This window comes from Mustelus asterias, chromosome 2, assembly GCF_964213995.1.
Source record: "Mustelus asterias chromosome 2, sMusAst1.hap1.1, whole genome shotgun sequence".
In the NCBI taxonomy this organism is placed as follows: domain Eukaryota; kingdom Metazoa; phylum Chordata; class Chondrichthyes; order Carcharhiniformes; family Triakidae; genus Mustelus; species Mustelus asterias.
The window spans coordinates 51,139,670-51,153,995 of record NC_135802.1 but is presented as its reverse complement, the minus strand read 5'-3'; the positions used below and the strand labels follow the sequence as shown (position 1 = coordinate 51,153,995).

Genomic DNA, 14,326 nt, shown 5'->3' with positions numbered 1-14,326 from the left:
CTGCCAGGGACCCAGGTTTGAGTCTGTGTGGAGTTTGCACGTTCTCCCCGTGTCTGCGTGCACTTTCTCCGGGTGCTCCAGTTTCCTCTCACAGTCTGAAGATGTGCACGTTAGGTGGATTGGTCATGCTAAGTTGCCCCTTCGTGTCCAAAGATGTGTTGGTTAAGTGGATTAGCCATTGTAAATGCATGGGAATACAGGGATAGGGCAGGGTAGGGGAGGGGGGGCGGGGGGTGGGCTTGAGTGGGTTGCTCTTTTGGAGAATCAGTGCAGATTTGATGGGTCGGAGAGCCTCTTTCTGCGCTGTAGGGATTCAATGGTTTTATGGAATATGTTGTTTGAGTGCAAACTCAGTTTCAGTGTTGTCAGTGATGCAGTGGAACAAATTCTAAGGAAGTTTATTCACATTGTGTTACCTAAGACCACTCATTCAGTGTTTTCATAGAAAATGGACAAGGCTACAGAATCTAATTCCAAAACACAAATGAAAATCTGAGACTACCTTGAGATTAAAAACAACTCACCCTGATTTTCTCCTGGGTGTTCCTTCTTGGTGGAGAGGTAGCTGCTTGAATTTTTCCTCTCACAGGGCATTCACAGCTGACCTGTGAATTCCAGCAACAGGCCTGTCCCCTGCCCATAGCCTTTGCTTTTCCTGCAATCTCTATTGTATTTATTTATAAGTACTTATATTTGCGGCCTTTGTCTTTGGTTTCCCTCACAAGTGGAAACATCTCTTCTGTGTCTACTTAAGTTTCCAGGGAAGTATCATAGAATCATAGAATCCTACAGTGCAGAAGGAGGCCATTCGGTCCATCGAGTCTGCACCGACTACAATCCCACCCAGGCCCTATTCCCATACCCCTTGCATTTACCCTATCTAGTGCCCCTGACACTAAGGGGCTATTTCACATGGCCAATCCACCTAACCTGCGCATCTTTGGACTGTGGGAGGAAACTGGAGCACCCGGAGGAAACCCATGCAGACACGGGGAGAACGTGCAAACTCCACACAGACAGTGACCCAAGCTGGGAATCGAACCCGGGTCCCTGGCGCTATGAGACAGCAGTGCTAACCACTGTGCCACCCCAGTGGTGGCATTATGATAATGTCACTGGACTAGCAATTCAGAGGCCCAGGCTAATGCTCTGGGGCTAGGGGTTCGAATCCCACCATGTTGAAATTTGAATTCAATTAACACAAAACTTGAATTTGAAAAGTAATCTCAGTAATTGTAACTTTGAAGCTATCATTGATTGTAAGAATTGCATCTGGGAAGGGAATGTGCCATCCTAACCTGGTTGGGCCGACTTGTGACTCCAGATGCACAGTGTTATAGTTGACTCCTAACTCTCCTCCACCTGGCAAAAGCCACTCTGTCCAAGGACAATTAGAGATGGGCAACAAATGCTGGACTTGTCAGTGACACCCAGATCTCACGAATGAATAAAGAAAAATAACTTCTCAAATTCTTTCATATTCTTAAAGACCTCAATTAAATCACTTCTCAGCCGCTTCTTTGGAGACAATAGCCCCAGCTATTTAATATTTCCTGATAAGTATAACCTCTCGGTGGCACAGTGGTTAGCATTGCTGCCTCACAGTGCCAGAGACACTGGTTCGAAGTTAGCCTTGGGTGACTATGTGGAGTTTGCCCATTCTCTGTCTGCGTGGATTTCCTCCAAGTGCTCTGGTTTCCTCCCACAGTCTGAAGTTGTGTAGGTTAGGTGGATTAGCCATGGTAAATGTGTAGGGTTTCAGGGATAGAGCAGGGAGGTTGGGCCTGGGGAAGATGTTCTTTCAGTGAGTCAGTGCAAACTCAATGGCTGAATGGCCTCTGACTGCACCATAGGAGTCACCATAGGAACTATAGTTCTCTGTTCTGGTATCATCCTTTTTGCACATTCTCCAATGCCTCTGTATCTGTTTTATAACATGGAGACCAGAACTTGCACAGGACAACTGCAGCCTTACCATGTTTCTATACAAAGTTTAACATAACTTCTCTGCTTTACAATTCTATCCCTCTAGAAATGAACAGTTTGTCTGCTTTCTTTATAGTCTGATTAACCTGTGTCGCTACTTTTAGTGACTTGTGTATCTGTCCCACCAGATTTTTGATCATCTCCCCCATTTTGTCTCTTAATTTCCGAGGAGTATGTAGCTTCCTTATTCTTCCCACCAAAATGAACCACCTCAAATTTATCTACATTGAAATGAATTTGCCATATACACATCCAATTCAGCAAGTTTATTCACGCCACATCCAGCAATACAAGCCATAAAAAACAAAGTGATTCTGGTTATTGCAGTAGAAATGCCATTATAAAGTGATAAGCATAACTTTTTCCTTTAAATCCAGGTTTTTAATATTTTTACAATACATTTCTTAATATTACTTATTTTCAGGCCCAAAGTGAAAAAACAACCTGGATCAATCTTATCTGAACGAGAGAAACTTATTCGTGTTAAGCCAGAACTGAGATATAGAATAGAATCCCTGCAGTGCAGAAGGAGGCCATTCGGCGCATCGAGTTTGCACCAACTGCAATCCCACCCAGGTCCTATCCCCATAAGCCCACGCATTTACCCTACTAGTCCCCTTGACACCAAGTGGCAATTTAGCATGGCCAACCATCCTAACCAGCACATCGGAGGAAACCCACACAGACACAGGGAGAATGTGCAAACTCCACGTAGACAGTGACCCAAGCCGGGAATCGAACCCGGGTCCTTGGCGCTGTGAAGCAGCAATGCTAACCACTGTGCTGCCGTGTCTGCTAAAGAACTCAGATTTTACTTGTGAGATGGAACAAAGAACAAAGAAAATTACAGCACAGGAACAGGCCCTTCGGCCCTCCAAGCCTGCACCGACCATGCTGCCCGACTTAACTAAAACTCCCTACCCTTCCGGGGACCATATCCCTCTATTCCCATCCTATTCATGTACTTGTCAAGACGCCCCTTAAAAGTCACTACCATATCCACTTCCACTACCTCCCCCAGCAATGAGTTCCAGGTACCCACTACTCTCTGTGTAAAAAAATCTGCCTTGTACATCTCCTTTAAACCTTGCCCCTCGCACCTTAAACCTGTGCCCCCTAGTAATTGACTCTTCCACTCTGGGAAAAAGCTTTTGACTTTTCTGAAGTTTTGAGTTGAGTTAACGTGCAATTGAGCTGAAGGAAATTAGCTCGCCTCTGATTTTTATTCAGGATGAAAACTGTTCAAACAGTCCTCAAATAATCCAAGCTACATGATTAGTGCAAAACCTGCGTAATCGCTCACATAGAACTCAATAGCAGCCACAGTGTAGAAGGTAAAAAGAGTCATATATTGATCACAGTTCACATTTTATCCAGATCCATTAACAATGAATAGGAAAATCTAGCTCGCGTTCTGATTGAGGTTATGTATATATTTAAATCCAGCGATTGTTGATATATCACAGCTACTCATGACTATTGTGCCACCTAATGGTTAAATGCATCAGGGCTATTTCCCATTACTTAAAACTTTAGATAATTTTGTCAAATATGACCTAATGAATTTGGAGCCTGGAATCTTGTGAAATATTGTCAATCTTTATTTGAACTTCCTGAAAATTTAATAGTAAAGTAGAATAATTCAGAAAATATTAAACAGTGGTATTCAAACGAAGTAATGTGTGAATAGAAATACTGTAATAAATATTCCTCCTGAAACTTTTAATCCCCAGCTGTTGCGCATTATTGCATTGTAAGTTTGTCTTTGTTATGAGTATTTAAACAATATTTAATTTGTTTGATGTTAAAAAAAATTGGCTGTGTCTAGACGTGCAGTCATAAACTAGAGTTTACAGTTCTTGTACTTCTAGTGTAATCACTTTGTTGTGGTGAGAATTTATCATTTAATCTGGCACTGTTTCCATAGTTTGGTTTCTTTGATCGAGCTCGCCCACCTCAAGACGACATGAGAGACCGGGAACAGCTTCACCCAGAAAAGGATGCAGATGCCTGAGGACTGACTCCAGCTGCCTTAATCCACTAACAGCTACTTTAAAGATGTGTCCACACCACTGAGACTTATTTCCTTACATTTGCTTTTGGTGAAAGTGAAGAAGAAAAGAAACAACAGCAAACGAACATTGAGCAAAGCAATTTAACAGGGAAAGTGCCATTGTTGACTATGCAATCACCTGCAAGTTACTTTGCAGTTAGCATTCTGCCAGGATAACACAATAAAATGCCTCTCAATACTGTGTAGGAGTACTGGGTGGGACTGTTTCTAAGTTACACTGTTTATCTTGAAGTACATTTTTAAGTGCAAGTGCTGTGCGCTTTGTAGATCAGATAAAATTGTGTCTGATTCCAATCAGAAAAAAGTCTTCACATATAGTCAGAAACGTTTCAGATTGCATTAGTCTCACAGGATTAGTGTTTTAAATGCACTACTATTTTTTATGAATTGCATATATATAGCCTTCCTTTTTGGGCAACTCGCTAGAAATACACAGGGCGATAAGGATCTTAATGTGTTATAAAGCAACCATGGTGTTGATTTTTCTTGTTTGTACTGAGCTAGTAGTTAAAATACTGTTACAATAACTCAAATCCGACAATCCGGACATATTTCAAAGTTGCCATGCATAAGTTTTTATTATTATTGGATGAGTAAAATAACTTAACGGTTTGTTCAGCTAAGTGCAGCATTGGCATGGTGGTGGACCGACGAGTTATCGGCTTTGCGCACCCGTCTTTTCCCAAGTGACCCTTGACCCCCACCCGAACCGACCTGATCCAGTTGAACAGCCCAACCCAAAATCCAGCAAGATCCAAAATCCGGCACTGACTTGCTCCCATGGTTGCCGGTTAAAAGGATAAGGAATTTTACTGAAAGATGAAAAAAAAAATCTCTGAACAAATGATTTTGTTTTAATAGGAAGTAAATCTAAACAAACACGACTAGCAAGGGAAGAGGTAATTGCAACAAAAACCATTAAGTGTGGTCCTTCATTATGTGGCTTTACAGAGGAACCGGCACTCAATATCCAGACATTTTCATGTGAAGCAATTTGCAGGATGATGTCACCCTACACTGGCAGTGGGAGTAACAGATTTTTAAACGTGCAATATTTTCTATATGTATTTATATGTTTTGGAAGCATGTTTACACTGGGATTTAGCCATATATGGAATTTGCATTAAGGTTTTTCAAACAGTTTTGTCTGTTTTATCGTGATAATGATCTTACAACTGAAGGGAGTACTGATAAGGACTTGCATAAACTAAGCAGCAATCAACAACGATTTTCATTGGTACCGTAGTTTTCCATTTTACACAAGTTTCAGATATTTACAAAATTATTCAACTTCTGTATAAAAGCTAGATTTGTATGTTGTATACCATTTTGGAATATTTCTGATTTTAAGTGAAAAATATCCACTCTCGCAACGGATACTGTTGTACGATAAATATATATTGCAAATGTATAATTGTGACTGTATGGCTGATAGAGGGTTTTTGTCAGACTCAACAATGCAGGATCACTTGTTACTGATATGGTTGTAAATTTTTTGACATTTGGAGCAAGGTATCCAATTCTCCCAATGTTCCATTTTAAAATGTACTTATATGTATATCTGATAAACCCGTGCCACATACGTTTTGTTATCCAAACCCAATAAAACTGAACAGTTAACACTGGGATGCATTTTACATCAATTGCAGGATATAAGCACTGTTGGTGAAAAGCAGAGTGAGCTTCAATCTAGACCATAAGACCAGAAGATATAGGATGGGCCATTCGGCCCATCGAGTCTGCTCTGCCATTCAATCATGGCTGATAAATTTCTCAATCCCATTCTCCCACCTTTTCCCTGTAACCTTTGATCCCCTTACCAATCAAGAACCTATCCATCTGTCTTAAAACACTCAATAGCTTGGCCTCCACAGCATTCTGTGGCAATGCATTCCACAGATTCACCACCCTCTGGCTGAAGAAATTCCTCCTCTTCCCGGTTCTAAAGGGTCATCCTTTTACTCTGAGGCTGTGCACTCGGATCCTAGTCTCTCCTACTAATGGAAACATCTTCCCCACATTCACTCTATACAGGCTTTAAGTATTCTGCAAGTTTCAATGAGATCCCCTCTCATCCCTCTGAACTCCATCGAGTACAGACCCAGAGTCCTCAAACACTCCTCATACGTCATCTACTATGAGGTACTCCTGAACACTGTGGATTCTTCCTCTCCGGTCTGTGTGTTGCACTGTCTCTATGGGCCCAATTTTACCATTTTCATTCTAAGTGCTGAATCTGGGTGTAGTACAGACCCGACTTAGAAATCCGCTTTCAGGCACCCCCATACGCTCTCAGCCATCTCCAGTCCGATTTGTGCTGTGGGCGGGGCTTAGCGCTGCCGGAACGATTGGAGCTCTGAACTGCGCATGCGCAGTTAGAAAAAAATTGGAAAAAGCGCGCCCATGTCGATTCGTTCTCGAGCCGCAGAAAGCAGAGAAAGCGGCCCGGGAGCGAAAAGCAGGAGCGAGGGTGTATCTCCGGGTTGGGGGGGGGGGGGGGCACAGATGGATCTCTGGTGGGGGGGCGGGGGGCAGATGGATCTCTGGTGGGGGATTGCAGGGGGGTCTGCTCCTACTCTGCAGGCGATCGGTGGGGGGGAAGGGGGCAGGGGTGGCGATCGGTCTGGATAGTGGGAGGGTGGTGGATAAGGAGGACAGTGATGTGTGTGTCCCCCTTATTCATCCCCCCTACTACCCAGACCGATCGCCACCCCTGCCCCCCTCCCCCCACCGATCGCCCACAGAGTGGCAGTGGACCCCCCTGCCCCCCCACCAGAGATCCAATCTGCGCCCCCTCCCACCAGAGATCCATGTGCCGCCCCTCCCCAAGATACATCTTACCTGTCTCCTCCCTCCCCCCCCCCCTCAAGACAACAATCCGGCCTCACTTCCCCCGCACCCCCCCAAGACAATGATCTGGCCTCCCTTCCCCCCCCCCCCCCCCCCGTACAACGATCTGGCTCACTCCCCCCTCCCCCCAGACGACGATCTGGCCTCACTCCCCCTCCCCTCCAGAGGTACATCTGACCCGCCTTCCCCCCCCCCACCACCAGACAACGATCAGCCCTCCCCCCACCACCAGACAATGATCCCACCTCCCCCCCACCACCAGACAACGATCAGCCCTCCTCCCCACCACCAGATAACGATCGTTCGCCCCCCCCCACTCCCCCCCGCCAGAGATACATCTGACCTGCCTCCTCCTCCTCCTCCCCCCACCCCCCAACCAGACAACGATCTGGCCTCACTCCCCTCCTCCCCCCCGCAACCAGAGAATGATCTGACCCGCCTCCACCCCCACCCCCACCACTGATCTGAGTCAGAGAGCCGTTGGAAACACTGAACGCGCTCTTCAGAGGCTGGAGCACCCGACTCAGACTTTTATTTAGCAGGTCCCAAAAAGCGCGGTTCTGGATCGGCAAACGCGGTGGTAAAGGGGGAAATGCTGATAGAGTTGGACAGGCAGTTCATTAATTCAATTTAAATGCATGCAAATGCATTTAAATCGTCGTTGCCCCGATTTGGGCATGGAACGGATCCCCGCCATTCGTGGGTCTCGGTAAAGTGGCGATCTGAGCGGATGCGGGTGCAGATCGCGATAAAGGCCTCACACCCGACTTTACCGCGATTTCGCACCTAAAAACGGGCGCAAATTGTTGGTAAAATTGGGCCCTATATTATCATTTTATTGTCCAGGTGCATACATGGAGCAAGCTTGTTAGGGAATAGTTTGCTTCAGAACTTACGACTCAATGAGCTCAATGCAGAACCCAGGAGTCCACTGCAAGATTATGCTGGTTACCATGAAAATTGTACTGTCATGGATACGAGTTGAAAATTGCAGGATTGGTCATGCTGCAATAATCCCTTGCTGTTTTTATACCTGACCTGACCTGATGAGGAACTCTAATGATATGGCAATAATTAAAATAGATGGACAGGACCTCCGGATTGCAGAAGCCAAATACATGATACTCTTGAGGTCCTCTATAATTAGAAATTATTGTAAATTAGGTTTTAGCTTGTGGGGAACTAGCTGATCTTGAGGCTGCCATAGAGAAGATTTGTTGCAGCTTGCACAAGAAATATTGAGAATACATAGACCAATTGTTAATAGTTTACATGAAGCTAGATGAAAAGTAAGTTGGAACTATACTGCAGTTAGGTCCACTCATTCACAGCTACGGACAAGGGAAACTACTTAAATTTCTGCTACATTTGCCAGCTTAACTGAACAGTGTCAATCAGGAGTGCAACACATGGGTAGAGACCCAATACTAAGTTATAAAAAAATCAAAAAGCTGAATACTATGTGGTGGAGGAGAAAGTTTTATTAGATTCTGATGCAGCAGAATAGGATTTTATTGCTACAATGAATCACTGAGGGATTCCAAAAGGAACATTTGAAAGGAAGTTAGGAATTTTAAAATAAGTTGAAAACCAAACCCCCTATTTCAATTTGTTTTTCAAGTAAGGTCACATAATGATATTCCTATAAGGTAGACAGACAGGAGCCAGAGAAACAGCATGTATTGTTCTGGCTGACAGATTTAAATAGAAAGTGCAGTCAACTGCATGCTTTGTTGGTTACGTAGCTGTGTAGAGGTTAGGGAGGGAAAAGAATGCTCTTCATTTGTAAATATTGAAAATAACCACATTTTATAAAAAAGTTCTTTTTCTGTTTCATTGATCGTAATGTGGCCATTTTCAAATTACACTAACTTCACCGTTGTAACATATTGTTTATACAAAATCTATTTGTTCCTGATCCATAGCAGCACATCTCTCATAAGGAAAGTTAACCAAATAACTATTTCCTACCACATGATTCCATTGTATCTGGATACTTCTTCAACACTTTTGACACTACAAACATATTGGGCGGGTTTCTCCGGTCTTGGCCATGCCGGGATCGGTTGCGAGCGAGAACTGAAAATTTGGCGTTCCAGCCAAGAAGCCGTTCTCTTTCAGCGGCATTGGAAAATCCCAGCCACAAAAGAAGACCATTACCTTTCTAAATAATCTAACTTTGAGAAAATCTGGGATGACAACCAATTGGCTCTCAATCCTCTCTCATTTGAATGAGATTCCATTAACTTGATGCCACTGATGTCAATTGTTCTACTCTTAACAGCAGTGTGGGTGTACCCACGTCACATGGACTGCAGCGGTTCAAGAAGCCAGCTCACCACCATCTCAAGGGAAATTAAGGATGTGCAATAAATGCGGGTCTAGCCAGTGTTGCCCACATCTTGTGAAATAAGTTTTTAAAACTTCCAATTGACGTGGTAAAACAGCAATTTATTCCAGTGGTATTTTCATTTATTTTGTGTACTTTGTATACCACAAATTTAATCCACTGTCAACCACTGGCTTGCAAGAACATGGAAACTTACCGAACAGGTTGGATTTTACCAGCTCTCCTGTGGATTGCTGAGGGGTGGTGCGCAGTAGGATAGTGAGGGAAGGGCGGGGGCTGGAATGCCCGTTATCTTCTCACCATCATTGCCACCTTGCCAACAACAGGAAAGCTGGCACACAGTCCTCCAACCCAAAAGCCAATTGAACCTTGTCTGTGACCAATTAAGAAGTCCTTACCACCTCTCATTGGCATTTAGTCACAGAAGACCACTAGATTAAAACTTGGGAGCAATACATTTATGGATGGCCAGATAACAGCCCGCAGCACTGCCTGCCCCAGGAATCACTGTAAGCCTGCATAGCTAGAAGTGGCGTTATGTGAATCAATTCTTCCCCCAGATTGCTTATCCACAAATAATTGCCTTTGAGTTTGAGCTACAACCGCAATTTAATTATTTGCTCCTTGATTGCAATGTCCCCTTGAATTCAATTCTTTAGTGTAAAGAGCTCAACATCATTCAATGTTGTACAACATTATTTCAAGGCCATGATGAGTTGCTAATATTGACTGAATGCCCTGGGGAGGTGGACATTAAAGGGAGCACATTACTCAGATGGCTCTTGCACCTCCTCTGGTGGCTGTCCAGGTCAGGACACATTTGAGAAGATTGGGAGTGGGGCAACCATTCATTTTTTGGCTGAAGTTGAAATGTCATTTTGGAAGATCAAGTAAAAGAAGGGATTTTTATGAAAAGAGAATTTTACTCCTACATTACAAACAGGAATTAAAGTAGCACAGATAGCAGCCTGAAAATAGGATGTCTGTTCATTTTTTGTTTGCAATGTACGACATGTGGTTGAAGGGGAAGAGGGACAGGAAATTATTTTTAGAACGAAGTAGAAATATAAATAGAAAGATAATTGGATATGATTTTACTGTGGAAAGAATAAAGATCTTTAGTTGAAAGGGAAAACATTAATAAAGCATGTTGCAAAAATTTACAATTGTAGAAGAAAACAAAAATGAGCTTTTCAATTTGATTTATTATTGTCACGTGTGTTAGTATACAGTGAAAAGTATTGAAAAATAATAAAAGGGCTGAAGACGAACAGGAAGGAAGAGATTAGATTTTAATTATAATGTTAATTTAAACTGCTATGAGTTGTATATTGTGGTCTTTACTGGTCTAAAGGAAGAGGGGAACACTACATAGGGCGTGGGAAAGAGGAAGATGACAAGATGGAATGATACAATGCATTCTTAAAGTTCTTAAAGGGATGGACATTTAGAAAATGTCCCCCATGGGAATTAGACCTTAGATCACTATCCATGGTGTGGGAAAGAGATCTTAAATCTCATTATCAGTAAGCAATCTGCCTCATGCAGTACTTTAGATCATTACATTCTTTGCTGGGGAATCATTTTATGAAACAATAGTTCACCAGGTAATATGATCATTGCCTTTTGAGGTTTGATATAATAGAATTGCAGTTTTTTTCTGTATCTATTGCATGTAAAATAGTTCACAAAAATTGCTAAGCGTCTGCACACTTTGTCTGGTCTCATCTACCCCTTTTATTACTTGATTATATAATGTTGTCCTGACCAGAACCCTGTCCTCCATTTTCTGCACACTTCAGTTCATCAAATACTGGGATGCTCATGTACTATCCTGCACCAGGTTACACTAACCCATCACCACTATCCACACTGACCCTGAATAATTCCCAGTACCTCAACACCTCAAATTTAAATGCTGCATCCTTGCGCTTTATAGTGTTATCTCTCATTAAATCTCAGACCCTACACTTCCCTCTCAATTCTTTGGACAGCCCTTAAAATGCATCTCCTCAAATACATTTTTGGTCATCCCCTAATATCTCATTATTTGATCCAGGTGTTGATTTTTTTTCTTTTTGTTTCCATGGCAAGCCATCAGATTTTTTTTTACTTTAAATATGCTACATAAATAAAAGTTAAAGTTGGCATTCTATGATTGCAGCAAATAGGTTTTTTCAGACTTTTAAAATTGTTACTAGAGTTTCTGAAAGTAAGAAATGTATTGATCATCACTGAACTGCACTAGATGTATAAATACACTGGCTACAAGAGTAGGTCAGAGGCTAGGAATCCTGCAGTGAGTAACTCACCCCCTGACTCCTCAAAACCTGTCCACCAAGACACAAGTCAGGAGAGTGATGGAATACTCTCCACTTGCCTGGATGAGTGCAGCCCCACTCTTAAGCCCACTTGATTGGCATCCCATCCATAAACATTACTCCCTCCACCACCAACACACAGTGGTAGCAATGTGTACCATGTACAAGATGCACTGCAGGAACTCACCAAGGTTCCTTCGGCAGCACCTTCCAAACCCACTACCACGACCATCTAGAAGGATAAAAGCAGCAGAATACCACCACCTGAAAGTTCCCCTCCAAGTCATTCACCATCCTGACTTGGAAATATATCACTGTTCCATTATTGTTGCTGGGTCAAAATCCTGGAACTCCCTCTGCAACAACACTGTGGGTGTACCTACACCACATGGACTGTAGCTGTTCAAGAAAGCAGCTCACCACCACCTTCCCAAGGGCAATTAGGGATGGGCAAGGATAGGTCTAGCCAGAAAAGCATCCCATAAGTCAATTTTTAAAAATCATGATGCCAAACAGAACCTTTCTAGCAAAGTGTGGCAAATATACCAAGAGTTTGTGTGTGTGTGTGTGTGTGTAACATTAACTTATTCTCACAGCAGAAAATAATATTTATATCAAGGAATAATGATAATAGCTAATGCCACGAATCAGTGGCAACATTCCACTCCATCTGATGAAGGAGCAGCGCTCCGAAAGCTTGTGGTATTTGCTACCAAATAAACCTGTTGGACTTTAACCTGGTGTTGTTAAAACTGTTACTGTGTTCACCCCAGTCCAACATCTCCACATCATAACATGGAGGTTGACAGTCATGAAGAGACAGAAGAGGAAGGTACACCCCATGTGAAATATGAGGTGTGATTTCACGCACTAAACTTGGTCTCTGGAAAACTACAGCGCCTCCCACTTGCAAATCCTTGCTTTGCTACAATTTTCTTTTTACCCTTTGATGCAGGAGCATTCGATTCATCATTGGGAAATCTGCCTGATGAGAGTAATTTTTTTTAAAGTAGCAGTGGCCGAGTAAGTAATTTTGTGAAATAACAGCAATAATTGCAAAGCAGGCTGGTCAGCATTGGAAAAGAGCAAAAATATTTTTCAATACACTTGTTCTGGTTGCCATAGAATTGTCACCTTGATTGGGAAACTGGTCATCATTTAGGCTCTTAAGGGATGGAAAAGTGAACCAGCCCTCAAAATCCTCACTTAATTCACTCAGCAAAATATGAACCAAGATTCCATTTCCTAAAAGTCTCAAAATCAATTTATTATTCACCTCCTGGAAATTATTGAGGATAATTGAACCTCTCAGGAACATTGAGGATAATTGAGCCTCTCCAGATCTTACCTTCTGTTCATGCCACGGTTCCGCTGCAGCGAAGTCGGAGAATTTGGTGGCCAGCCAAATCTCCGTTCATTGCGGCAGGATGGGAAAATCCTGCTGGCATGAACAGTGGTAAGATTCCAGCCACATTTTGCCTCCTACTGTTGTTAGGTGAGTGTACCTTTAAGAAAGTTTTTTTTAAAATAATTTTCTTAAAGGTACACTCACATGACACTGTGCATCATCTTGTGATGATGTGGAGATGCCGGCGTTGGACTGGGGTAAACACAGTAAGGAGTCTAACAACACCAGGTTAAAATCCAACAGGTTTATTTGGTAGCAAACGCTACTAGCTTTCGGAGCGCTGCTCCTTCGTCGTCAGCTTGTGATCCAGGGCAATCATGTCTGAAGTAAATGTCTGCAGCTCGAGGAGCTCCGACACAGAGTCAATGAGCTGGAGGTCGAGCGGCAGACACAGTGATGTATCAGGGAAGGAGAAAGATACCTGGAACTCCTTGCTTTAGAAGGCAGTCATACTCATTTGGATAGGGACATCTGATTTGTTCAGTGGCCAGAGACAGGAGGCTGCAACTGCAAGTGAAGCAGTTAAGGGGACCCAGAGGGCTGGAGCCTCAGCCCTTGCAATTGTCCATCAGAATTGAGGGTTTTTTCAGCTTGTTTGGATGAGAGTGGGAGCTGCAGGGTGGATGACTGAACAGACAATGGCACCATGGTACAGGAAGCTGCAAAGTGAGCAACCTTGTAGTTCAAATGCTGTGTGTTGTGTAACTGAAGCAGACATCTAAAGGTTTGTGCAGCTGCAATGCTTTTGGTAGAAATAGTAAGTCACCCAAAGAAATAATAGGTTTCCAATATTTTCCACTGTAAAAGTTTATTTAATCTGTGGTTCCTAAATGAAATTCTAGCATTTAAAACTTGGATATCTGCTGCATTTTCAAGCTATTTATATAACAATTGCACATAATTACAGTCATACCAGGTCTGAGAAAATATTTAAATGTTATTTACAGCATCCAAGTATGAGAAGCTAAATATTATGTTCTGTAATGAGTACAGTTACAATGAAATAACTCCTATAAAGTTTACCAGCAGGGCAAAGAATTGCCCTTCGCCCAGCTGATTTATTTTCCACTCTGCAATTTACTTGTCTTGAGGCAGTGGCATAGAGGTATTGTCACTGGACTGGCAATCCAGAGAACCAGGTTAATGCTCTGGGGAACACAGGTTTGAATCCCACTATCCCAGATGGTGGAATTTGAATTAAATAACAATCTGAAATTAGAAGTCTAATGAAACGATTGTTGTAAAGACCCATCTGGTTCACTAATGCCCTTTAGAGAATGAAATTTGCCATCCTTGTGGTTGACTTGTAAATGCAATGTCATGCTGAAAAGGCCTAG

At 42.8% G+C, this 14,326-nt stretch overlaps 1 protein-coding gene across 1 annotated transcript in view; it reads left to right on the top strand.

The window, feature by feature from the left end:
* The window catches only part of itga8 (integrin, alpha 8), a 219,576-nt gene extending 213,889 nt beyond the window's left edge, over window positions 1–5,687 (top strand). The window contains exon 29 of the mRNA XM_078235261.1: window positions 3,914–5,687. The gene's annotated coding sequence lies outside the window, so the exon portion shown is untranslated. The remainder of the gene's footprint in view (window positions 1–3,913) is intronic.
* Window positions 5,688–14,326: the final 8,639 nt, after the last annotated feature.